Below are 13,300 nucleotides of genomic sequence, written 5' to 3'. Positions count from 1 at the left end.
GGAGACCCACACGCAGACCCCTACACGCTGTGACCTACACGCAGGCCCCTACACACTGTGACCTACACACAGACCCCTATACACTGTGACCTACACGCTGTGACCTACATGCAGACCCCTACACGCCGTGACCTACACGCAGACCCCTACACGCTGTGACCTACACGCAGACCCCTACATGCTGTGACCTACACGCTGTGACCTACATGCAGACCCCTACACTCCATGACCTACACACAGACCCCTACACGCTGTGACCTACAGGCAGACCCCTTACACGCTGTGACCACAGCCTTATCTTCTCCATGCACAGGGCTCCCTGCCCCCTGGACCCCCATGCAGGGGCCTCTGGAATGTGGATTTTCTCCCTATCTAGCAGACAGACAAGGAAATCAGAAAGGTAAATATGCAGCACACTATTTACATTACCATGAACTATGTCCCACACTTTTCCTATATGGAAGGAGAAGGGAAACTTCCATCCACCTCACTGTCATGAGGAAGGTGAAGCAGTCCAGCTCTTCGTCCTATTCCCACACTACTCAGCTGTCTCACTCATTTGAAAAATAAGGATAATAATTATATCTAATTTAAAGATTTTTGGAGAGGGCTAAATGTGATCATGTATATGGAACACTTAGTACTATGCCTTGCAAAGAAAATACAAGAATACTTCCAAAAGTTATAGAAAATGGAATAAAATGATAAGTGTGTTTGGGTGCAAAAATACTGAAATCCACCCAAACAAGGAGTCTTCAAAAAGTTCATGAAAAATGTATATTATTCATGGAGGTTTAATTATTTATCTGATTATTAATTTGATTTATTTATTTATTTTAATTAATTAAATTATTTGAAAATTAATGAGATTATTCTTGGATTTTAATTTTTTTGTATTAAAACAGAGTTACCTAATAATTCTACTTTCCATGAACTTCCTGCAGTACCCTTGAACAAGCTAATCGTTATCATTTCAGCTTCCGCATGGCAGTTGGCCAGGGCCAGTCAGCTGCACTTAAAGTCACCGCAAAGGCTGCCTGGTGTCCAGGAGGCTCCTCCTCTGTGCCCTGAGATGTGGTTTCCCTGGGACCTAGGAGCCTGCCGTAGCCCGGTGACAGGGAGCCTCAACACAGGTCTATTTCTGGCCCTTACACTCCTCCTGCCAAGCCTTGGCCTTCCCTCCACCTCCACCTCCTTCTCTCCAAAATGAAGGAGCTGGTTCTGTTTCAGGGAGCGGAAGGGTGCTCCCGGACAAACGCTCCTGCAGATAGCGATCATGAACTCTGGATAAAATATCAAAGGCAAGCACCGGAACTCAGTGGAGAGAGAACAAAAGCAGGCAGGAATCAGAAGAGACGCAGGGGCACCTGGGCATTCCTCCTCTCCTTTACGACTTTTTCTAAGTCCCTGCTCCTGACAGATGGGACTAACAAAACTCAGACAGGAGCTTACGGTTGTAGTAGCTTGATGCAACTTCTGTAGCTAAAAAACAACAGGCAAGAATAGACCCAGAAAGAAATCTAGAAAGGGAGGCCCCAGATTCTGCACTTAAGTTCTGCCCAAAACTCAGACCCATGAACTGTGCACGTGTGAGACAGACTCCAGACAGCCCAGGGCTAAAGAACAGACTTCAGCTTTTTTTTTTTTTTTTTTTTTTTTACAGGCAGAGTGGACAGTGAGAGAGAGAGACAGAGAGAAAGGTATTCCTTTGCCGTTGGTTCACCCTCCAATGGCCGCCGCGGCCGGCGCACCGCACTGATCCGAAGGCAGGAGCCAGGTGCTTCTCCTGGTCTCCCATGGGGTGCAGGGCCCAAGCACTTGGGCCATCCTCCACTGCACTCCCGGGCCATAGCAGAGAGCTGGCCTGGAAGAGGGGCAACCGGGACAGAATCCGGTGCCCCAACCGGGACTAGAACCCAGTGTGCCGGCGCAGAAAGGCGGAGGATTAGCCTAGTGAGCCGTGGCGCCGGCCAGACTTCAGCTTCTACACCAACCTCTGCAAGAAGACAACTTGGGTTTGGATCCAGCCGAATCAATGACCTATTAACAACGACAAAAACTCACTTTTTTTTTTTTTTTGAGGAAATCATTAGACTCCAGACTCTATACTCCTAATGCATCATTCACAATGTCTGCTATATAATCTAAAAATTATGTAAGGTATGAAGACCAGAAAATTATAATGCTTGTTCAGTTAAAAAAAATCAATGATAAAAACCCTGAAATGATGCAGTTGTTGGAATTAGCAGAAATGGGTTAACACATCTATTATAACTATGTTCATAATAAATGAACAAAAGGAAAATGTCAGCAATGAAAGGGACTATAGAAAAAAATCAAGGGAACTTCTAGAAATAAAATATACACGATCTAAATGAAAAAAATCACTCATGTGCTTAACAGCTGGGAGACAAAAGAGAGCCCTGAGCCAGTGGACCTGACAGCAGCTGAGCAGAAATGACCCAATCTCAAAAGACCACAGAGCAGACGACTGAGCCTCAGTGGCTTGTGGGACAGTATCCAAAGAGCTACTATATGAGTAATTGGAATCTCAGCAGGAAATGGGAGCGCGAAAGGATCAGAAAAAAAATTGAATAACGACTGAAGACTTTCCAAGTTCGGTAAAATACAGTAAGTTATAAATATAATAAACTAAGAAAATCCCAGGTATATTGTATAAAAAGTTTGGTAAAATACAATGATTTATATAAATTTAAGAGACCAAACAAGTCCCAAGTATACTGTATACAAAGAAAATCATATCTAGGTATATTATAGTCAATTACATAAACCCATATGCAAATAAAAACTATTGCAAGGAGCTAGAGAAAGATTACAGAGAACAACACTGTCAATTATCACTCACTTCTCCCATGGAAAGAATGGAGGGGGCAAGTGTTTGGCACAGCGGCTAAGACCACTTGAAATGCCCACATCCCATATTGGAATGCTTGGGTTCAAGTACTGACTCTGTTTTCAATTCCAGCTTCCACTCCGGTGATCACTAACGTCATAAATTAGTGTCAATTGTTAAGTCAACAACATGAGTCACTGTGCACTTGCTCCCTATATAGGACCTCTGTCCTTAATGTGTTGTACTATGGGAATTAGTGGTAAAACTAGTCTTCAAACAGTACTTCATACTTTGTGTGTCCTTGTGGGTGCAAACTGTTGAAATCTTTAGTTAGTATATACTAAGTTGATCTTCTGTATATAAAGTTAATTAAAAATGAATCTTAATGAAGAATGGCCGGCACCGTAGCTCACTAGGCTAATCCTCCACCTAGCAGCGCCGGCACACTGGGTTCTAGTCCCGGTCGGGGCACCGGATTCTGTCCCGGTTGCTCCTTCCTTCCGTTGGTTCACCCCCGAAATGGCCGCAACAGCCGGCACTGCGCCGATCCGAAGCCAGGAGCCAGGTGCTTCCTCCTGGTCTCCTATGCGGGAGCAGGGCCCAAGCACTTGGGCCATCCTGCACTGCCTTCCCAGGCCACAGCAGAGAGCTGGACCAGAAGAGGATCAACCGGCACTAGAACCCGGCGCCCATATGGGATGCCAGCACCACAGGCAGAGGATTAACCAAGTGAGCCATGGCGCCAGCCCAAAATTTATATTTATTAAATAAAAGCTTTCTATAAAAAAAATTCCAGCTTCCTGCTAATATAGGAAGGGAGACAACAAGAGAAGGCTCAAGAAGTTAGGTTCCTGCCACGGAGACCTGGACAGAGTTCCTGGCTTCCCACTTCGGCCTGGTCCAGTCTCACCTGTTATAGGTATTCTGGGAGTAAAGTAGCAGATGGAAGAACTCTCTCTCTCTCTCTCTCTCTCTCTCTCTGTCTCTCTCCCCCTTTCATATAAAAGAAAGAAATGTTTTTAAAAGGAGACAATGAGGGCCCAGTGCTGTGGTCACTTGGTTAATCCTCCGCCTGTGGCGCCAGCATCCCATATGGACGCCGGATTCTGTCCCGGTTGCCCCTCTTCCAGGCCAGCTCTCTGCTGTGGCCTGGGAGTGCAGTGGAGGATGGCCCAAGTGCTTGGGCCCTGCACCCCATGGGAGACCAGGAGGAAGCACCTGGCACCTGGCTTCGGATCAGCACGGTGCGCCCACTGCAGCAGCCATTGGGGGGTGAACCAACGGTAAAGGAAGACCTTTCTCTCTGTCTCTCTCTCTCACTGTCCACTCTGCCTATCTAAAAAAAAAAAAAAAAAAAAAAGAATGAAAAGGGAAATTAAGTCATTTTTCAGACACCAAGATCTGGACTATAAGGAACGCTACGGTGTAAATCCCTAGGATGTCGTAGTCTATCTGTGCCACTATAACAAAATACCATGAACGGGTCAGCTTATCAACAGAAATTTATTTCTCATAGCTCTGAGTGCTGGAAATGCAAGGTCAAGGCACCTGCAGATGTGAAGCCTGGTGGGGGCGCATATTCTGAGCTCCGTCAGGCCTCTGAAGGAGTAAGGGAACCAATGGCACTCAACAGCCACAGCTTCTTGGCCTAATCCCCTCCCAGGGCCCCAGCGCCAACGCCTTGGAGTTGACCATTTCAGCGTGAATTTCAGGGGAAGGTGGGTCTTCTACTGCAGAACACAGGAACTTGGGCTTTCACAGAGGACGAAGAGCATCCCAAAGGTTAAGCCTTCAGATAAACATAAAAGACTTATTCCCATTTAATTTCTTCTTAAAATATGATTGTTTAAAGCAAAAGTAAAACATTTTCCTGCTTATAGATGTATATGGGTATACTATATACAGAAATGAAGGAGTTAAGGACATGCCATCTCAAAACACGCCCAATTCATACACTACTTATTTCAAGCTAAGAACACCAGACGAGGCAGCAGTGTGACAGTGTGACAGCAGCAAGGGCCACAGCTGGCTTTCGCCTACGTGCAGCAGGCCATAAACATTCTTCGGGGAGGGGTGTCTTCCCATACCAGGGAGATAAGGTAGCCTTTATCACCTTATTGGGGCTATAATAAACCTTAACAAATAAACTCATCCTTATCTTACAGCAGCTTCACACCCTCCTGCATATCTCTCAGTGACTTCCCTAGAGTTGACTACCTTTCTCCCAGATCCCTTTGTCCTATCATCTCTTAACAAGTCAATTATCCTCTGTGTAGCTAAGCTGTGGTCATTTCTTTGGACTTCACTGCCTTGCAGAGGTCCCCACACACATGGAACATTTGCTGAGAACGTGCACACTTTTCTCATTCACTGCCCCATGCTCATTGGATTCCCAGACTCAGTGAAGAGCCTTACATAAGAACTAAGTAGACAGAGGAGGTGAGCTATCTCCTACAGACACATAACAACTATGGCACAAAGGATGGGCCAGGGAACGGGACAAGAACAGGTGCAAGATTTTTATTCTTCACATGAAATAGTACAAACGTGATGCCAATCAGTCAATCAGAATTCAGGATACATACAGTCATTCGCCACACAGCAACACATCAGTCGAAAAGGGACCACATATATGACAGTGCTGCCATAAGATTATGTGGGGGGGGGGGACTGAAAATTTCCTATCAACTAGTGATGTCATAATATCATAATGTCATAGCACAATGCATTACTCACAAGTGTGCGATGATGCTAGTATAAGCAAGCCCACGACATTGCTAGCTGTATAAAAATATAGCACCCACAATTATAAATCATATGTAATACTCGGTAATGATAATAAATGACAATGTTATGGGCTTATATGTTTACTGTACTTTTTTTCTTTATACTACTGTCAGTATTTTAGAGTACACTTGGTATTCGCAAGCAAAAAAGCTGACTGTTACACAGCATGCTGTGTGGCAGTGACAACCTCACACATCTCATGTTTGCCATGCTTTGATTGCGTCCAGAGGCCACAGCAACAGAGTGGCCTATCCACCCACAGTGCACACTGCGATGTTCTCACAATGACAAAGCTACCAAAGGATGCGTTTCTCAAAATGCGCTTCTGTTGCGAAGTGAAACACGACTGTACTTCAGGATGACCCCTAAAAACTAATCGCAAAGAGGCGTAACTAAGAGGCTAGGCGATAAGACAAAACTCCAAAGTGTTCATTGAATTAAAAAGAGTGCAGAAAGGATGGAACAGTGGAACAAAAAAAAAATTAAAAAAGGGAAGACAAATAGAAAAAGTGGCAAGCCTAAATCTAACAATAATTAAATTAAATATTAATAGACTAAGCATTCCATTGGAAAAGCAGAAATGGTTATAATGGATAAAAAAATCAAGGCTTAAATATATGCATTGTAAATATAAAACCAGATATATTGAAAGTCAATGTAAAGTGAAAGGATAGAAAAAGATACACTATGCAAATGATATGCATAAGGAGAATGAACAAAAATAATATCAGATAAGGCTGGCACTGGTATTAAAACTTATTGCCATAGACAGAAAGGGATGTTTCATAATGATGACGATGTCAACGTACCAGGAAGATCCAACAACTACACACGTGTGTGCACCTGATAACGGAGCTGCCAAGTCCATACAATGAGGAAAATACCTGTGACACCGTGTTATTCTACAAGACTGCGGGTGATAGGAAGATGGAGGGGGCACCGTGTAAGGTGCACTTGTGAGGCATAACACCTCCCCACACAGGGCAAAGCCTGATCACTTCTTGGGAAAATCAGAACATGACGATCCTATATCCTAAGACTCTATTTCGTATGATTTCTACAACAACATGGGCACCGTGTAGAAATGCCTCTTTGGAGCTGGTGAATAACTGTACATATAATCACTTACAACATTACGGATTTGGACTCACAGACTTTCTTGAGATCCTCGAGAATTTCTCTATGCCTGCATTGGGCTGCATTCTATAAGTCCTCTGCCTTCAAAGAACTCAAAATATGTTTGGGACGAGAAAGCGGAAGGACATAGAAGCAATTCCTAGCAGAACAAGCAAGGCACGCCTGAAGTGTCAAGTCCTCAGCACAGATACAGAGTCACCAGGCAAAGAGGCCGTTTCCGAAGGGGCAGGATTTGGAAAGCAACGGGGTAAGAGAGTCCAGGACTGGGTGTGCTGTCAGCAAACGTTCAAAGGCAATGATCTTGGCTTCGCAGGAAACAAAGGGCAGAGTGCACTGGCTGGAGGCAAGCTTCATAGCAGAACCCTGCCCTGCGGATGAACAGAGCTGCTCCAGGCCTGAGGTTATTGTTGGCTTCCTCTTTCACCATTTGAACAAACAATGATCAGGGACTGTGGGCCAGATGTACCCTACAGGAGGTGGGAAGAAAGCAGAAATCCCTCCACACCCCATGCAAGGAAGATGTGTTTCTTATGCCAAGCGGAGCCCCCCAGATGGTAGACAAAGCCAAGGTCTCTGTGGTTGGTGTGATGGATTCCCCAGACAGGGGACAGCAAGGAGTTCCTTCCTTCTTTCTGAAACAAAGAACGGTTTGCCGCAAGCCGAGGCAGGCAGGGGATGAAGATTCAGTGGCCACTGAAGGAGACTGGAGGGCTGATGCTACTCTGTCAGCGCTGCTGGGAGATCCTTCTCTTTATTCCATGTTCCCTCGGGATTTCTGCACACGGTCCTCTTACCTATCTAGCAGGTGCTTTCTTGCCTAACAGCTTGGGATCTTTCTCCCCATTCTTTTAGCTATGGGTGCCTCATTACCATACGATATCACCTCACCATAGTCAGGGCTGTGCCTCTCCCCCTTGAGATGCCCCTAAAGTTCAGGGCACGTCAGTGCGACTAAGAGGTGAACGGCTCATGTCAGCCAAGATTCCCGAGGGAGCTGTCCCACAGCAGCTCTGGCTACCCAGCCTTCCACTTGTCGGCTGACTGGGCCTGGGTTGAGATAACCAACTGCTCAAGAGGAACTCTGCAAGAGGTGACTGCTGATAAACTGGCCCCTGCTCTGCTGTTCAGTGTCTGTAACCCTGAGAGCCCAGCTGATTTCTCCTATCTCACTACCGAAATGACCACGGTACAAGGGAAGAGGCTCAGCCTTAAACCAGACCCAGCTATGTAAAAAGTATGTAGTAAGATCAGAGGATGTCACAGGTTAAAAAAAAACACACACACACACACACAGAGAGAATATCACGGACAGGGAATAACCACGCAGAAACTATCTCATATAATCATGCAACTTTCAGAAGTACACTTTTTTTTTTTTTTTTTTTTGGACAGGCAGAGTGGACAGTGAGAGAGAGACAGAGAGAAAGGTCTTCCTTTGCCGTTGGTTCACCCTCCAATGGCCGCCGCGGCCGGCCACTGCACTGATCTGAAGCCAGGTGCTTCTCCTGGTCTCCCATGGGGTGCAGGGCCCAAGCACCTGGGCCATCCTCCACTGCACTCCCTGGCCACAGCAGAGAGCTGGCCTGGAAGAGGGGCAACCGGGATAGAATCTGGCGCCCTGTAAGCCATCATTTGAATACAAAAGCTACAAAGAGTTATTGAGTGTGTGTATAGAAAGCACAAAGCCAGTGGCTGGCAGAAGAAAGGGCTAAATACTTAAAGCTTAACTGTGGAGCTTCACTGTGGATTTCCAGGACTGATCAAGGTTTACCAAGAACGCTGTCACAAAAATGTCTTTAAACGCATAGGTGAGCTCGCAAGAAAGAAAACCACATTTGCAGGTCCCCCAAATGCAGAAATTAAGCTTATAAAAAGGAAAAAGAAAAACACAGATGGTCCATGAGCTGGCATGGTAACTTTGTGAGCAGAGAGGAGGTTGGAAGGAGGATGACACTCCCTGTGATCTGGGCAGTGCTTCTCAAACCCGAGTTGCACGTGAACCTGCTGAGGATCCTGTTCAGGCGAGAGCTCTGATTCCGAGGGTCTGGGCTGGGGACTGGGATTCTGTACTTCTAATGCCCTCATGCTGGCTCAGGGACCACGCTTAGGACGCAGGACACACCGGGTCTTCAAGTGAACATTTAGGCTGCACATGGACCTCAACAAGGCTCTGAGCTTGATACAGATATGAAACTGGGTGCTGAAACTCATGCATTAAGCTCGGACCTTCATCGAGCTGCCTGCTCAGGTAAAACATGGACTACAAAAATTTTCCTGGTGGTACCAAGGTTTTATAAGAAAGTTTTTCTAGCTGGACTCTGGATGGGGAAGTAAAGTCTCCCTTGAAAAACGGAAACTTTAGGGCTATATTTTGCATGGATGAGGGATTCACATTTGCCTCTATGGTCTAGGAACCCTTTAGCTCAGGAATTAATGTAAAAAACTGGTTTAGGCCAGTGATCTCTAAAGAGCCCTTTGCAGTAATGGAGGCAACAATACAAGAAGGAAACTCTCATGACCTATGCCACAAGACATGTTTCACCCACATGCACACAGCACTCATGGACACACACACATATACGTCATGCACATGCACAATCTTTATCAGAGTACAAATAAAAATTACACAATACGTAAGTAGCTCCAAAGTGCAAGAATAAGAAGCAGTCAGAATAAATAAGAACTAGGTAGACTAGAACGACAGTCTGAAAGAGAATGTGGAAGAATTACATTTGAGATGATGAAGTGCCTATCTCCAAAGGACAAAACCTCAGGAAAAGATTAAAGCACTTTGAAAAGAAGCAAAAAAAAAAAAAATCCTAAAACTTAGTGAGAGATTAAAATTCAATGAGCAGTTAAACAGCAGATCAGTGTCCCTGAGGAGAGAGTATGTGGATTATAAAATAGGTCACTGCTATCTGTAATCATAAAACACGCACAGAAGACCCGTTATGCCATCAGAGAGATAAACAGAAAATATCAAAGTGTGTTAGGAGCAATGGAAGATAGGAAAGCCAATATTTAGTTGGAGTTTGGGGACACTGAATAAGAATTCATATTTGAAGATACAGAGACATTAGTTCCAGACAGGGCAGAGAAAACTGAATCTAAACCAAGACTTCCTGTGGTGACGCTAAAGAAAACACACACACACACACACACACACATGACACACACCATACACACAATTAAAAGAAAACTTAAAGTAGTCAAACAGAGAGAAGAACATACAGAGGAAGGGTAGGGAGGAGGCAGTAGACAGAAAAAGACAAATTAGACAAGGACAAGAACTAGCTAACAAAAGGCTTTCTACTTCAATCTTAATCTGGAATCTATCAACCATTAAAAGTAGAGGTGGAACTTAGAGGTAGGAGGTGTGACACCTCTCCTCACCTGCAAGGTAACAGCAGGCACTCCTGCAACAAAAGACAAAGGAAGAAGAGAAAGGCACAACAGATTGAAGCTTTCTGTGACACAGGAGCCTCAGAAATTGTTTTCCATGCTTAGGTTGGGTGAAGGATGGACAACTGTGTAGAACTACCACTGGACAAAAGGGTGGGATTTAAGGGGGGTAGAGACTCAGCAAGACTGGCGTGTTCAGATTCCTCTTGGCCTCTCTGTGTGGCATGCCTTCCTCCCTGGGACAGGGCAGGGCTGCTCAGGAATGAGGGTCTTAGAAGCCTACAATCAGCAAAGGTGGGTCAGAGAGTTCTGTATGACCAGCCTTACCCAGAGGTGTAGGGAAAGGCTAGAGTCACATTTCTAAGTTTGATGGCCGATCTGGGGGACGGGAATCCTAGTCTCTACGACCCATGGTAGCAGGGGGCGGGGAGACTCCTAGTCCCTAGGACCCACAGTGGGGGAGGACTCCTAGTCTCTACGACCCACTAGGGGAGAGGAATTTACAGTCAGCCTTAAGAAGAACAGAAGGAAGAGGGCAGGAGAAAGTGAGACACTTTGACTCTGGGTCCCTCCCGGTGTCCTTCAAAGTATTCAGCACCTGTTCAGCATCATACTTTGGAATATTATTTTCTTTTCTTTTCTTTTCTTTTTTATTTTTTGACAGGCAGAGTGGACAGTGAGAGAGAGAGACAGAGAGAAAGGTCTTCCTTTGACGTTGGTTCACCCTCCAATGGCCACCGCAGCCAGCGCGCTGCGGCCAACGCACCACGCTGATCCGAAGCCAGGAGCCAGGTACTTCTCCTGGTCTCCCATGGGGTGCAGGGCCCAAGCACTTGGGCCATCCTCCACTGCACTCCCTGGCCACAGCAGAGAGCTGGCCTGGAAGAGGGGCAACCGGCACAGAATCTGGCGCCCCGACCGGGACTAGAACCTGGTGTGCCGGCGCCGCAAGGTGGAGGATGTCTAGCGAGCCGCGGCGCCGGCCTGGAATATTATTTTCTGAGTGTCAACAAAATCAAGATACATTCAGGCAAATAAAGAAAATATGCTACTCGGGCTTGGCACTGTGGCACAGCGAGTTAACGCCCTGGCCTGAAGCGCCGGCATCCCATATGGGCGCTGGTTCTAGTCCCAGCTCCTCCTCTTCCTATCCAGCTCTCTGCTATGGCCTGGGAAAGCAGTAGAAGATGGCCCAAGTCCTTGGGCTCCTACACCCACATGGGAGACCCGCAAGAAGCTCCTGGCTCCTGGCTTCGGATCAGCACAGCTCCGGCCGTTGCGGCCAAATGGGGAGTAAAACCATCCGATAGAAGACCTCTCTCTCTCTCTCCCCCTCTCTGCTGTGTGTAATTCTGACTTTCAAATAAATAAATTAATTTTAAAAATATATGCTACTCACAGATTCTTGGACATATGCTATTCACAGAAATTGGAGCCACATGGAAAGAAAGCAACGTAAGAAGCATGGAGGGCTGGATCAGTAACAATGCAACTATAGGTGGGAAACATGAGGGTCAGAAGGGTGGGGTTGGCTTTTCTGGTGAAAGAAGGAGCTGAATCCACACAATTCATCCTTTATGAGAGCTTCTGCTATTTAGGACAGTGGGACTATCCCCCAGCTCTACTAGGGGGCTGCCTTGGGGACTACGTATGAAATACAGACGTAAGGCAAATGCTCCCTCCCCTGATCCAAATGTATTTTTTTCATAAAACTTTTCACACCTGGCACTATACATTTTTGTTTTGTTTCATGACTCTCTTTTCCCACTAGAATCTCAATTCCACGAGGGCAAGAACTTTGCTTATTGTGCTCCCCAGCCTGGCACCTGCTGGGCGCCTAGGTATTATTGAACACTAGCAAGGGGACCAGCGTGTGCAAGGCTTCCAATGTGTGGAATTCAGACTTTGTTCTATGGGAAAGGGTGAGTATTGTGTCGCTCCCCGTCTTCGTGGAGGAACGACACAGGACCCTGCGCTGTTCTTTCGTCTGCTCGGCCCTCCCCGGGTTTGCTGCTGGTTCTTCCCGGGTTGGCTACCGACCCTTCCACCTCCGTGGAAGGGCGGTTCCCCCTGCCACATTCCCCACTTCCGCGGGGGAGCGGCACACCGCCGGCCGGCTCTCTCGGGGGCTGCTCAGGTGTTCCCCTTAGATGTTCCTGGTGCATGCCGTCTCTCTCCTCCTTTATAGTCCTCCTCCGCCAATCCCAACTCGGCTGCCCACACGCCGAGTAGGCTGCTCTCCTCCAATCAGGAGCAGGATCAGCTCCTGGAGGTCAGCACTCAAGTTGGCAAGAGGCAGCTGCGTGGAAGCTGTTTTCTCCTCTCCCAGCGCCATATTGTGGGAGAGCAGATGCATAGAATAAGTCTTAATTCCAGTAACTTAGTCTAGTCCGAGTTGCTCCCAGTTGCTCCCCACATATGGGAATAGGGAAGGCAGTCAGCCTTGATGAACAGCTACCAGGTCCTGGTCTACGTACCCAACACGTGTGATCTCATTTTACATGGACTGTAAAATAACAAAAACCGTGTTGGTGAGAAAAGTGAATTAAGTGAATTGAACTTCCCATCTGAATTTTAACAGAAGCTGAGAATTTATCTCAATCCATTACCTTTATCACTGCCTGTTTCCAATGGAGATGTGGGCTTTGATCTTAAGTCCAGCCTAGTTATCCTATGTTCAGCTGAGGAAGCAGAGAGAAGATCCTGCTCTGTGTTCTTGGGTAAAGCTTCCACACTGTGGATACAGCCATCATCTCCAGCAGTGAACAATGTAGTAATTCCAGTTTCCTAGCACCTACCTGCAGAGACCCAGGCCACAAAAACCCTGAAATTCCGGTTCTAGCAGCAAATCATTGAAAATCAGGAGGCCCCACCTTGAGCTCACAGCCCCACCTCATTGTAGAAAGGGCCCCTTCCCTGTGTTCTCAGCTGCACCTTGAGAACAGCCCCCGTTGGGCCCCAGAGGCCCCTTGAGATTTCCTGTGTGGTAGAAAAGGTCAGAGAGACTGTCAAAGTCAGCTGGCCGGCACCCAGCCCCAGCCCCAGCACTGCCGGCAGGTTTCAGATGCGCACTGGCCAGAAGGGTTCTAATAATGAATGAACGGTGTTGGACATTGTGTC

General features: G+C 46.6%; 1 long non-coding RNA gene across 1 annotated transcript; it reads right to left on the bottom strand.

Annotated features, from left to right (window-relative positions):
* Positions 1 to 4,221: 4,221 nt before the first annotated feature.
* LOC103352206 (uncharacterized) lies at positions 4,222 to 13,250 on the bottom strand. Its single transcript, XR_519711.4, has 3 exons — positions 13,073 to 13,250; positions 12,790 to 12,978; positions 4,222 to 4,643 (listed from the first exon to the last, which is right to left on the bottom strand). It is a non-coding gene; the product is annotated as an uncharacterized lncRNA (long non-coding RNA).
* Between the last annotated feature and the right edge of the window lie 50 nt (positions 13,251 to 13,300).

This window comes from Oryctolagus cuniculus, chromosome 2 (genome assembly GCF_964237555.1).
Source record: "Oryctolagus cuniculus chromosome 2, mOryCun1.1, whole genome shotgun sequence".
In the NCBI taxonomy this organism is placed as follows: Eukaryota; Metazoa; Chordata; class Mammalia; order Lagomorpha; family Leporidae; genus Oryctolagus; species Oryctolagus cuniculus.
This window is presented reverse-complemented; position numbering and strand designations above follow the sequence as displayed.